Source organism: Hyla sarda, unplaced genomic scaffold (genome assembly GCF_029499605.1).
Source record: "Hyla sarda isolate aHylSar1 unplaced genomic scaffold, aHylSar1.hap1 scaffold_216, whole genome shotgun sequence".
NCBI classification, from domain to species: domain Eukaryota; kingdom Metazoa; phylum Chordata; class Amphibia; order Anura; family Hylidae; genus Hyla; species Hyla sarda.
This window is the reverse complement of record NW_026608828.1, coordinates 102,074-114,598: the sequence shown is the minus strand read 5'-3', so window position 1 is coordinate 114,598 and position 12,525 is coordinate 102,074.

Sequence of the window (12,525 nt, the reverse complement as noted above, 5' to 3'; positions counted from 1 at the left end):
CAAGCGAGAAAGCCAGATATGAGAGCGAGCGAGCCAGACATGAGGGCAAGCGAGCGAGCCAGATATGAGAGCGAGCGAGCCAGAGAAGAGAGCAAGCCATACAAGAGAGCAAGCGAGCGAGCCAGATATGCTAGCGAGCAAGCCAGATAAGAGAGCGAGCCAGACAGGAGAGTAAGCGATTGAGCCAGATTTGAGAGCAAGCGAGCGAGCCAGATGTGAGAGCGAGCGAGCAAGATATGCAAGCAAGCCAGATAAGAGAGCGAGCCAGACAAGAGAGCAAGCGAGCGAGCCAGATATGAGAGCAAGCGAGCGAGCCAGATGTAATAGCGAGACAGATAAGAGAGCAGCGAGCGAGCCAGATATGAGAGCAAGCGAGCAAGCCAGATGTGAGAGAGAGCGAGACAGATAAGAGAACGAGCCAGACAATTAAGCAAGCGAGCGAGCCAGATATGAGAGCAAGCAAGCGATCCAGATATGCGAGCAAGCCAGACATGAGAGCGAGCGACCCAGATATGAGAGCAAGCGAGCGAGCCAGATATGAGAGCAAGCGAGCCAGCCAGATATGAGAGCGAGCGAGCCAGATAAGAGAGCGAGCAAGACAAGAGAGCAAGCGAGCTAGCCAGATATGAGAGCAAGTGAGCGAGCCAGATTTCAGAGCGAGCGAGCCAGATATGCGAGTGAACCAGATAAGAGAGCGAGCCAGACAAGAGAGCAAGCGAGCGAGCCAGATATGAGAGCAAGCCAGCGAGACAGATATGAGAGCAAGTGAGCAAGCCAGATATGAGAGCATGCCAGATAAGAGAGCGAACCAGACAAGAGAGCATGCGAGCGAGACAGATATGAGAGCAAGCGAGCGAGCCAGATGTGAGAGCAAGACAGATAAGAGAGCAAGTCAGACAAGAGAGCAAGCGAGCGAGCCAGATATGATAGTGAGCAAGCCAGATAAGAGAGCGAGCCAGACAAGAGAGCAAGCGAGCGAACCAGATATGAGAGCAAGCAAGCGAGCCAGATGTGAGAGCGAGCGAGCAAGATATGCGAGCGAGCCAGATAAGAGAGCGAGCCAGACAAGAGAGCGAGACAGACAAGAGAGCAGCGAGCGAGCCAGATATGAGAGCAAGCGAGCAAGCCAGATGTGAGAGAGAGCGAGGCAGATAAGAGAGCGAGCCAGACAATTAAGCAAGCGAGCGAGCCAGATATGAGAGCAAGCGAGCGATCCAGATATTAGAGCGAGCTAGACAAGAGAGCATGCGAGCGAGCCAGATATGAGTGCAAGCGAGCGAGCCAGATATGAGAGCAAGCGAGCAATCCAGATATGAGAGCAAGACAGATAAGAGAGCGAACCAGACAAGAGAGCAAGCGAGAAAGCCAGATATGAGAGCGAGCGAGCCAGACATGAGAGCAAGCGAGCGAGCCAGACATGAGAGCAAGCGAGCCAACCAGATATGAGAGCGAGCGAGCCAGATAAGAGAGCGAGCCAGACAAGAGATCAAGCGAGCGAGCCAGATATGAGAGCAAGCGAGCAAGCCAGATATGATAGCGAGCCAGATAAGAGAGCGAACCAGACAAGAGAGCAAGTGAGCGAGCCAGATATGAGAGCAAGCGAGCGAGCCAGATATGAGAGCAAGTGAGCCAGCCAGATGTGAGAGCGAGTGAGCCAGATATGCAAGCGAGCCAGATAAGAGAGCGAGCCAGACAAGAGAGCAAGCGATCGAGCCAGATATGAGAGAAAGCGAGCAAGCCAGATATGAGAGCGAGCCAGATAAGAGAGCGAACCAGACAAGAGAGCAAGCGAGAAAGCCAGATATGAGAGCGAGCGAGCCAGACATGAGGGCAAGCGAGCGAGCCAGATATGAGAGCGAGCGAGCCAGAGAAGAGAGCAAGCCATACAAGAGAGCAAGCGAGCGAGCCAGATATGCTAGCGAGCAAGCCAGATAAGAGAGCGTGCCAGACAGGAGAGCAAGCGATCGAACCAGATTTGAGAGCAAGCGAGCGAGCCAGATGTGAGAGCGAGCGAGCAAGATATGCAAGCAAGCCAGATAAGAGAGCGAGCCAGACAAGAGAGCAAGCGAGCGAGCCAGATATGAGAGCAAGCGAGCGAGCCAGATGTAATAGCGAGACAGATAAGAGAGCAGCGAGCGAGCCAGATATGAGAGCAAGCGAGCAAGCCAGATGTGAGAGAGAGCGAGACAGATAAGAGAGCGAGCCAGACAATTAAGCAAGCGAGCGAGCCAGATATGAGAGCAAGCAAGGGATCCAGATATGCGAGCAAGCCAGACATGAGAGCGAGCGACCCAGATATGAGAGCAAGCGAGCGAGCCAGATATGAGAGCAAGCGAGCCAGCCAGATATGAGAGCGAGCGAGCCAGATAAGAGAGCGAGCAAGACAAGAGAGCAAGCGAGCGAGCCAGATTTCAGAGCGAGCGAGCCAGATATGCGAGTGAACCAGATAAGAGAGCGAGCCAGACAAGAGAGCAAGCGAGCGAGCCAGATATGAGAGCAAGCGAGCGAGACAGATATGAGAGGAAGTGAGCAAGCCAGATATGAGAGCATGCCAGATAAGAGAGCGAACCAGACAAGAGAGCATGCGAGCGAGCCAGATATGAGAGCAAGCGAGCGAGCCAGATGTGAGAGCGAGACAGATAAGAGAGCAAGTCAGACAAGAGAGCAAGCGAGCGAGCCAGATATGATAGTGAGCAAGCCAGATAAGAGAGCGAGCCAGACAAGAGAGCAAGCGAGCGAACCAGATATGAGAGCAAGCGAGCGAGCCAGATGAGAGAGCGAGACAGATAAGAGAGCAAGTCAGACAAGAGAGCAAGCAAGCGAGCCAGATATGATAGCGAGCAAGCCAGATAAGGGAGCGAGCCAGACAAGAGAGCAAGCGAGCGAACCAGATATGAGAGCAAGCAAGCGAGCCAGATGTGAGAGCGAGCGAGCAAGATATGCGAGCGAGCCAGATAAGAGAGCGAGCCAGACAAGAGAGCGAGCCAGACAAGAGAGCAGCGAGCGAGCCAGATATGAGAGCAAGCGAGCAAGCCAGATGTGAGAGAGAGCGAGGCAGATAAGAGAGCGAGCCAGACAATTAAGCAAGCGAGCGAGCCAGATATGAGAGCAAGCGAGCGATCCAGATATGAGAGCGAGCCAGATATGAGAGCGAGCGAGCCAGATATGAGAGCAAGCGAGCGAGCCAGATATGAGAGCAAGCGAGCCAGCCAGATATGAGAGCGAGCGAGCCAGATAAGAGAACGAGCAAGACAAGAGAGCAAGCGAGCTAGCCAGATATGAGAGCGAGCAAGACAAGAGAGCAAGCGAGCTAGCCAGATATGAGACCAAGCGAGCGAGCCAGATTTAAGAGCGAGCAAGCCAGATATGCGAGTGAGCCAGATAAGAGAGCGAGCCAGACAAGAGAGCATGCGAGCGAGCCAGATATGAGTGCAAGCGAGCGAGCCAGATATGAGAGCAAGCGAGCAATCCAGATATGAGAGCGAGACAGATAAGAGAGCGAACCAGACAAGAGAGCAAGCGAGAAAGCCAGATATGAGAGCGAGCGAGCCAGACATGAGAGCAAGCGAGCAAGCCAGACATGAGAGCAAGCGAGCGAACCAGATATGAGAGCGAGCGAGCCAGATAAGAGAGCGAGCCAGACAAGAGATCAAGCGAGCGAGCCAGATATGAGAGCAAGCGAGCAAGCCAGATATGATAGCGAGCCAGATAAGAGAGCGAACCAGACAAGAGAGCAAGCGAGAAAGCCAGATATGAGAACAAGCGAGCCAGACATGAGAGCAAGCGAGCGAGCCAGATATGAGAGCAAGCGAGCCAGACATGAGAGCAAGCGAGCTAGCCAGATATGAGAGCGAGCGAGCCAGATAAGAGAGCAAGCCAGACAAGAAAGCAAGTGAGCGAGCCAGATATGAGAGCAAGCGAGCGAGCCAGATATGAGAGCAAGCGAGCAAGCCAGATATGAGAGCGAGCGAGCCAGACATGAGAGCGAGCCAGATATGCGAGCGAGCAAACCAGATAAGAGAGCGAGCCAGACAAGAGAGCAAGTGAGCGAGCCAGATATGAGAGCAAGCGAGCGAGCCAGATATGAGAGCAAGTGAGCCAGCCAGATGTGAGAGCGAGTGAGCCAGATATGCAAGCGAGCCAGATAAGAGAGCGAGCCAGACAAGAGAGCAAGCGATCGAGCCAGATATGAGAGAAAGCGAGCAAGCCAGATATGAGAGCAAGCCAGATAAGAGAGCGAATCAGACAAGAGAGCAAGCGAGAAAGCCAGATATGAGAGCGAGCGAGCCAGACATGAGAGCAAGCGAGCGAGCCAGATATGCTAGCGAGCAAGCCAGATAAGAGAGCGAGCCAGACAGGAGAGCAAGCGATCGAGCCAGATTTGAGAGCAAGCGAGCGAGCCAGATGTGAGAGTGAGCGAGCAAGATATGCAAGCAAGCCAGATAAGAGAGCGAGCCAGACAAGAGATCAAGCGAGCAAGCCAGATATGAGAGCAAGCGAGCGAGCCAGATGTAATAGCGAGACAGATAAGAGAGCAAGCCAGACAAGAGAGCAAGCGAGCGAGCCACATATGCTAACGAGCAAGCCAGATGAGAGAGCGAGCCAGACAAGAGAGCAAGCGAGCGAGCCAGATGTGAGAGCGAGCAAGCAAGATATGCGAGCGAGCCAGATAAGAGAACGAGCCAGACAAGAGAGCAGCGAGCGAGCCAGATATGAGAGCAAGCGAGCAAGCCAGATGTGAGAGAGAGTGAGGCAGATAAGAGAGCGAGCCAGACAATTAAGTAAGCGAGCGAGCCAGATATGAGAGCAAGCGAGTGATCCAGATATGAGAGCGAGCCAGACATGAGAGCGATCGAGCCAGATATGAGAGCAAGCGAGCCAGCCAGATATGAGAGCAAGCGAGCCAGCCAGATATGAGAGTGAGCCAGATAAGAGAGCGAGCAAGACAAGAGAGCAAGCGAGCTAGCCAGATATGAGAGCAAGCGAGCGAGCCAGATATGAAAGCAAGCGAGCGAGCCAGATTTGAGAGCGAGCCAGATATGCGAGCGAGCCAGATAAGAGAGCGAGCCAGACAAGAGAGCAAGCGAGCTAGCCAGATTTGAGAGCGAGCAAGACAAGAGAGCAAGCGAGCTAGCCAGATATGAGAGCAAGCGAGCCAGCCAGATATGAGAGCGAGCCAGATAAGAGAGCGAGCGAGCGAGCGAGCTAGCCAGATATGAGAGCAAGCGAGCAAGCCAGATTTGAGAGCGAGCGAGCCAGATATGCGAGCGAGCAAGATAAGAGAGCGAGCCAGACAAGAGAGCAAGCGAGCAAGCCAGAAATGAGAGCAAGGGAGCGAGTCAGATATGAGAGCAAGCGAGCGAGCCAGATATGAGAGCGAGCTAGCCAGATATGCGAGCGAGCCAGATAAGAGAATGAGCCAGACAAGAGAGCAAACGAGCTAGCCAGATATGAGAACAAGCGAGCAAACCAGATTTGAGAGCGAGGGAGCTAGATATGCGAGCGATTCAGATATGCGAGCGAGCCAGATAAGAGAGTGAGCCACACAAGAGAGCAAGCGAGCGAGCCAGATATGAGAGCGTGCCAGATAAGAGAGCAAACCAGACAAGAGAGCAAGCGAGCCAGACAGATATGAGAGCGAGCAAGCCAGACAAGAGAGCAAGCGAGCCAGACAGATATGAGAGCGTAACAAATAAGAGAGCGAGCCAGACAAGAGAGCAAGTGAGCGAGCCAGATATGAGAGCGAGTGAGCCAGACATGAGAGCAAGCGAGCGAACCAGAGATGAGAGCGAGCAAGCCAGACATGAGAGCAAGCGAGCGAGCCAGATATGAGAGCGAGCGAGCCAGGCAAGAGAGCAAGCGAGCCAGACAGATATGAGAGCGAGCAAGCCAGACAAGAGAGCAAGCGAGCCAGACAGATATGAGAGCGTAACAAATAAGAGAGCGAGCCAGACAAGAGAGCAAGTGAGCGAGCCAGATATGAGATCGAGTGAGCCAGACATGAGAGCAAGCGAGCGAGCCAGATATGAGAGCGAGCGAGCCAGGCATGAGAGTAAGTGAGCGAGCCAGATATGAGAGCGAGCGAGCAAGACATGAGAGCGAGCGAGCCATATATGAGAGCGAGCGAGCCAGATAAGAGAGCGAGCCAGACAAGAGAGCAAGCGAGCAAGCCAGATGTGAGAGCGAGCGAACCAGATATGCGAGCGAGCGAGCCAGATAAGAGAGCGAGCCAGACAAGAGAGCAAGCGAGCGAGCCAGATGTGAGAGCGAGCGAGACAGATATGCGAGCGAGCCATAAAAGAGAGCAAGCGAGCGAGCCAGATATGAGAGCAAGCGAGCGAGCCAGATATGAGAGCGAGCCAGATAAGAGAGCCAGCCAAACAAGAGAGCAAGCGAGCGAGACAGATATGAGAGCAAGCGAGCGAGCCAGATGTGAGAGCGAGCGAGCCAGATTTGCGAGCGAGCCAAATAAGAGAGCGAGCCAGACAAGAGAGCAAGCTAGCAAGCCAGATATGAGAGCAAGCTTGCCAGATAAGAGAGGGAGCCAGACAAGAGAGCAAGCGAGCGAGCCAGATGTGAGAGCGAGCGAGCCAGATATGCGAGCGAGCCATATAAGAGAGCGAGCCAGACAAGAGAGCAAGCGAGCGAGCCAGATATGAGAGCGAGCGAGCCAGACATGAGAGCAAGCGAGCGAGCCAGATATGAGAGCGAGCGAGCCAGATAAGAGAGCGAGCCAGACAAGAGAGCAAGCGAGCGAGCCAGATATGAGAGCAAGCGAGCGAGCCAGAGGTGGGAGTGAGCGAGCCAGATATGCGAGCAAGCCAGATATGAGAGCAAGCTTGCCAGATAAGAGAGGGAGCCAGACAAGAGAGCAAGCGAGCGAGCCAGATGTGAGAGCGAGCGAGCCAGATATGCGAGCGAGCCATATAAGAGAGCGAGCCAGACAAGAGAGCAAGCGAGCGAGCCAGATATGAGAGCGAGCAAGCCAGACATAAGAGCAATCGAGCGAGCCAGATATGAGAGCGAGCGAGCCAGATAAGAGAGCGAGCCAGACAAGAGAGCAAGCGAGCGAGCCAGATGTGAGAGCGAGCCAGATAAGAGAGCGAGCCAGACAAGAGAGCAAGCGAGCGAGCCAGACAAGAGAGCAAGCGAGCGAGACACATATGAGAGCAAGCGAGCGAGCCAAATATGAGAGCAAGCGAGCAAGCCAGATATGAGAGCGAGCCAGATAAGAGAGCGAACCAGACAAGAGAGAAAGCGAGCGAGCGAGATATCAGAGTGAGCGAGCCACATATGAGAGCGAGCTAGCCAGATGAGCGAGCGAGCCATTTAAGTGAGAGAGCCAGACAAGAGAGTAAGCGAGCGAGCCAGATATGAGAGCGAGTGAGCCAGACATGAGAGCAAGTGAGCGAGCAATACATGAGAGCGAGCGAGCAATACATGAGAGCAAGCGAGCAAGCCAGATATGAGAGTGAGCGAGCCAGATAAGAGAGCGAGCCAGACAAGAGAGCAAGCGAGCGAGCCAGATGTCAGAGCAAGCCAGATAAAAGAGCGAGCCAGACAAGAGAGCAAGCGAGCTAGACAGATATGAGAGTGAGCGAGCCAGACATGAGAGCAAGTGAGCGAGCAAGATATGAGAGAGAACAAGCCAGATAAGAGAGCGAGCCAGACAAGAGAGCATGCGAGCGAGCCAGATATGAGAGCAAGCGAGCGAGCCAGATGTGAGAGCGAGACAGATAAGAGAGCGAGCCAGACAAGAGAGCAAGCGAGCGAGCCAGATATGAGAGCACGCGAGCGAGCCAGATGTGAGAGCGAGCGAGCCAGATATGCGAGCGAGCCAGATAAGAGAGTGAGCCAGAAAAGAGAGCAAGCGAGCGAGCCAGATATGAGAGCAAGCGAGCGAGCCAGATGTGAGAGCGAGCGAGCCAGATATGCGAGTGAACCAAATAAGAGAGCAAGCCAGACAAGAGAGCAAGGGAGCGAGCCAGATATGCTAGCAAGCGAGCCAGATAAGAGAGCGAGCCAGACAAGAGAGCAAGCGAGCGAGCCAGATATTTCAGCAAGCGAGCAAGCCAGATATGAGAGCAAGAGAGCGAGCCAGACAAGCGAGCAAGCGAGCGAGCCAGACAAGAGAGCAAGAGAGCGAGCCAGATATGAGCGCAAGCGAGCTAGCCAGATATGAGAGCAAGCGAGTGAGCCAGATATGAGAGCGTGCCAGATAAGAAAGCGAACCAGACAAGAGAGCAAGCGAGCGAGACAGATATGACAGCGAGCAAAACCACACATGAGAGCAAGCGAGCGAGCCAGATATGTGAGCGAGCGAGCCAGATATGAGAGCGAGCTAGCCAGATTTGCGAGCGAGCGAGCCAGATTTTCGAGCGAACAGGCCAGATAAGAGAGCGAGCCAGAGAAGAGCGCAAGCGAGCGAGCCAGATATGAGAGCAAGCGAGCGAGCCAGATATGCGAGCGGGCCATATAAGAGAGCGAGCCAGACATGAGAGCAAGCGAGCGAGCCAGATATGAGAGCGAGCGAGCCAGATATGCGAACGAGTCAGATAAGAGAGCGAGCCAGACAAGAGAGCAAGCGAGCGAGCCAGATATGAGAGCAAGCGAGCGAGCCAGATGTAAGCGAGCGAGCCAGATATGCGAGCGAGCCAGATAAGAGATCGAGCCAGACAAGAGAGCAAGCGAGCGAGCCTGATTTGAGACCAAGCGAGCGAGCCAGATGTGAGCGAGCGAGCCAGATATGCGAGCGAGCCAGATAAGAGAGCGAGCCAGATATGCGAACGAGCGAGCCAGATATGCGAGCGAGTGAGCCAGATAAGAGAGCGAGCCAGACAGGAGAGCGAGCGAGCGAGCCAGATATGAGAGCGAGCGAGCCAGATAAGAGAGCGAGCCAGACAGGAGAGCGAGCGTGCGAGCCAGATATGAGAGCAAGCGAACGAGCCAGATGTGAGAGCGAGCGAGCCAGATATGCGAGCGAGCCATATAAGAGAGCGAGACAGACAAGAGAGCAAGAGAGCCAGATATAAGAGCAAGCGAGCAAGCCAGATATACGAGTGGGCCAGATAAGAGAGCGAGCCAGACAAGAGAGCAAGCGAGCGAGCCAGATATGAGAGCGATCAAGCAAGGAATGAGAGTAAGCCAGCGAGCCAGATATGAGAACGAGCGAGCCAGACATGAGAGCAAGCGAGCGAGCCAGATATGCGAGCGAAAGAGCCAGATAAGAGAGCGAGCCAGATAAGAGGACAAGCGAGCGAGCCAGATGTGGGAGCGAGCGAGCCAGATATGCGAGCAAGCCAGATAAGAGAGCGAGCCAGACAAGAGAGAGAGCGAGCCAGATATGAGAGCAAGCGAGCGAGCCAGATATGCGAGCGAGCGAGCCAGATAAGAGAGCGAACCAGACAAGAGAGCAAGCGAGCTAGCCAGATATGAGAGCAAGCGAGCGAGCCAGATTTGAGAGCGAGCGAGCCAGATATGCGAGTGAACCAGATAAGAGAGCGAGCCAGACAAGAGAGCAAGCGAGCGAGCCAGATATGAGAGCAAGCGAGCGAGCCAGATATGAGAGCAAGCGAGCAAGCCAGATATGAGAGCGTGCCAGATAAGAGAGCGAACCAGACAAGAAAGCAAGCGAGCCAGACATATATGAGAGCGAGCGAGCCAGACAAGAGAGCAAGCGAGCGAGCCAGATATGAGAGCAAGCGAGCCAGATAAGAGAGGGAGCCAGACAAGAGTGCATGCGAGCGAGCCAGATGTGAGAGCGAGCGAGCCAGATATGCGAGCGAGCCATATAAGAGAGCGAGCCAGACAAGAGAGCAAGCGAGCGAGCCAGATATGAGAGCGAGTGAGCCAGACTTGAGAGCAAGTGAGCGAGCCAGATATGAGAGCGAGCGAGCCAGACATGAGAGCAAGCGAGCGAGCCAGATATGAGAGCGAGCGAGCCAGATAAGAGAGCGAGCCAGACAAGAGAGCAAGTGAGCGAGCCAGATATGAGAGTGAGCGAGCCAAATATGCGAGCGAGCCATAAAAGAGAGCGAGACAGACAAGAGAGCAAGCGAGCGAGCCAGATATCAGAGCAAGCGAGCAAGCCAGATATTAGAGCGAGCCAGATAAGAAAGCAAGCCAGACAAGAGAGCAAGCGATCGAGCCAGATATGAGAGCAAGCGAGCCAACCAGATGTGAGAGCGAGCGAGCCAGATAAGAGAGCGAGCCAGACAAGAGAGCAGCGAGCGCGCCAGATATGTTAGCGAGCAAGCCAGATAAGAGAGCGAGCCAGACAAGAGAGCAAGTGAGCGAGCCAGATATGAGAGAAAGCGAGCGAGCCAGATGTGAGAGCGAAACAGATAAGAGAGTAATTGAGCAAGCCAGATGTGAGAGAGATCGAGGCAGATAAGAGAGCGAGCCAGACAATTAAGCAAGCGAGCGAGCCAGATATGAGAGCAAGCGAGCAAGCCAGATATGAGAGCGTGCCAGATAAGAGAGCGAACCAGACAAGAAAGCAACCGAGCCAGACAGATATGAGAGCGAGCGAGCCAGACAAGAGAGCAAGCGAGCGAGCCAGATATGAGAGCAAGCGAGCCAGATAAGAGAGGGAGCCAGACAAGAGTGCAAGCGAGCGAGCCAGATAGGAGAGCGAGCGAGCCAGATATGCGAGCGAGCCATATAAGAGAGCGAGCCAGACAAGAGAGCAAGCGAGCGAGCCAGATATGAGAGCGAGTGAGCCAGACTTGAGAGCAAGTGAGCAAGCCAGATATGAGAGCGAGCGAGCCAGACATGAGAGCAAGCGAGCGAGCCAGATATGAGAGCGAGCGAGCCAGATAAGAGAGCGAGCCAGACAAGAGAGCAAGTGAGCGAGCCAGATATGAGAGCGAGCGAGCCAAATATGCGAGCGAGCCATGAAAGAGAGCGAGACAGACAAGAGAGCAAGCGAGCGAGCCAGATATGAGAGCAAGCGAGCAAGCCAGATATTAGAGCGAGCCAGATAAGAAAGCAAGCCAGACAAGAGAGCAAGCGATCGAGCCAGATATGAGAGCAAGCGAGCCAACCAGATGTGAGAGCGAGCGAGCCAGATATGCGAGCGAGCAAGATAAGAAAGCGAGCCAGACAAGAGAGCAGCGAGCGAGCCAGATATGTTAGCGAGCAAGCCAGATAAGAGAGCGAGCCAGACAAGAGAGCAAGTGAGCGAGCCAGATATGAGAGAAAGCGAGCGAGCCAGATGTGAGAGCGAAACAGATAAGAGAGTAATTGAGCAAGCCAGATGTGAGAGAGAGCGAGGCAGATAAGAGAGCGAGCCAGACAATTAAGCAAGCGAGCGAGCCAGATATGAGAGCAAGCGAGCGATCCAGATATACGAGCGAGCCAGACATGAGAGCGAGCGAGCCAGATATGAGTACAAGCGAGCCAGCCAGATATGAGAGCGAGCGAGACAGATAAGAGAGCGAGCAAGACAAGAGAGCATGCAAGCTAGCCAGATATGAGAGCAAGCGAGCAAGCCAGATTTGAGAGCGAGCAAGCCAGATATGCGAGCGAGCAAGATAAGAGAGCGAGCCAGACAAGAGAGCAAGCGAGCAAGCCAGATATGCTAGCGAGCAAGCCAGATAAGAGAGCGAGCCAGACAAGAGAGCAAGCGATCGAGCCAGATTTGAGAGCAAGCGAGCGAGCCAGATGTGAGAGCGAGCGAGCAAGATATGAAAGCAAGCCAGATAAGAGAGCGAGCCGGACAAGAGAGCAAGCGAGCGAGCCAGATATGAGAGCAAGCGAGCCAGCCAGATATGAGAGCGAGCGGGCCAGATAAGAGAGCGAGCAAGACAAGAGAGCAAGCGAGCTAGCCAGATATGAGTGCAAGCGAGCGAGCCAGATGTGAGAGCGAGCGAGCAAGATATGCAAGCAAGCCAGATAAGAGAGCGAGCCGGACAAGAGAGCAAGCAAGCGAGCCAGATATGAGAGCAAGCGAGCGAGCCAGATGTAATAGCGAGACGGATAAGAGAGCAAGCCAGACAAGAGAGAAAGCGAGCGAGCCAGATATGCTAGCGAGCAAGCCAGATGAGAGAGCGAGCCAGACAAGAGAGCAAGCGAGCGAGCCAGATATGAGAGCAAGCGAGCGAGCCAGATGTGAGAGCGAGCGAGCAAGATGTGCGAGCGAGCCAGATAAGAGAGCGAGCCAGACAAGAGAGCAGCGAGCGAGCCAGATATGAGAGCAAGCGAGCCAGCCAGATGTGAGAGAGAGTGAGGCAGATAAGAGAGCGAGCCAGACAATTAAGCTAGTGAGCGAGCCAGATATGAGAGCAAGCGAGTGATCCAGATATGAGAGCGAGCCAGACATGAGAGCGATCGAGCCAGATATGAGAGCAAGCGAGCCAGCCAGATATGAGAGCAAGCGAGCCAGCCAGATATGAGAGCGAGCCAGATAAGAGAGCGAGCAAGACAAGAGAGCAAGTGAGCTAGCCAGATATGAGAGCAAGCGAGCGAGCCAGATATGAGAGCAAGCGAGCGAGCCACATTTGAGAGCGAGCGAGCCAGATATGC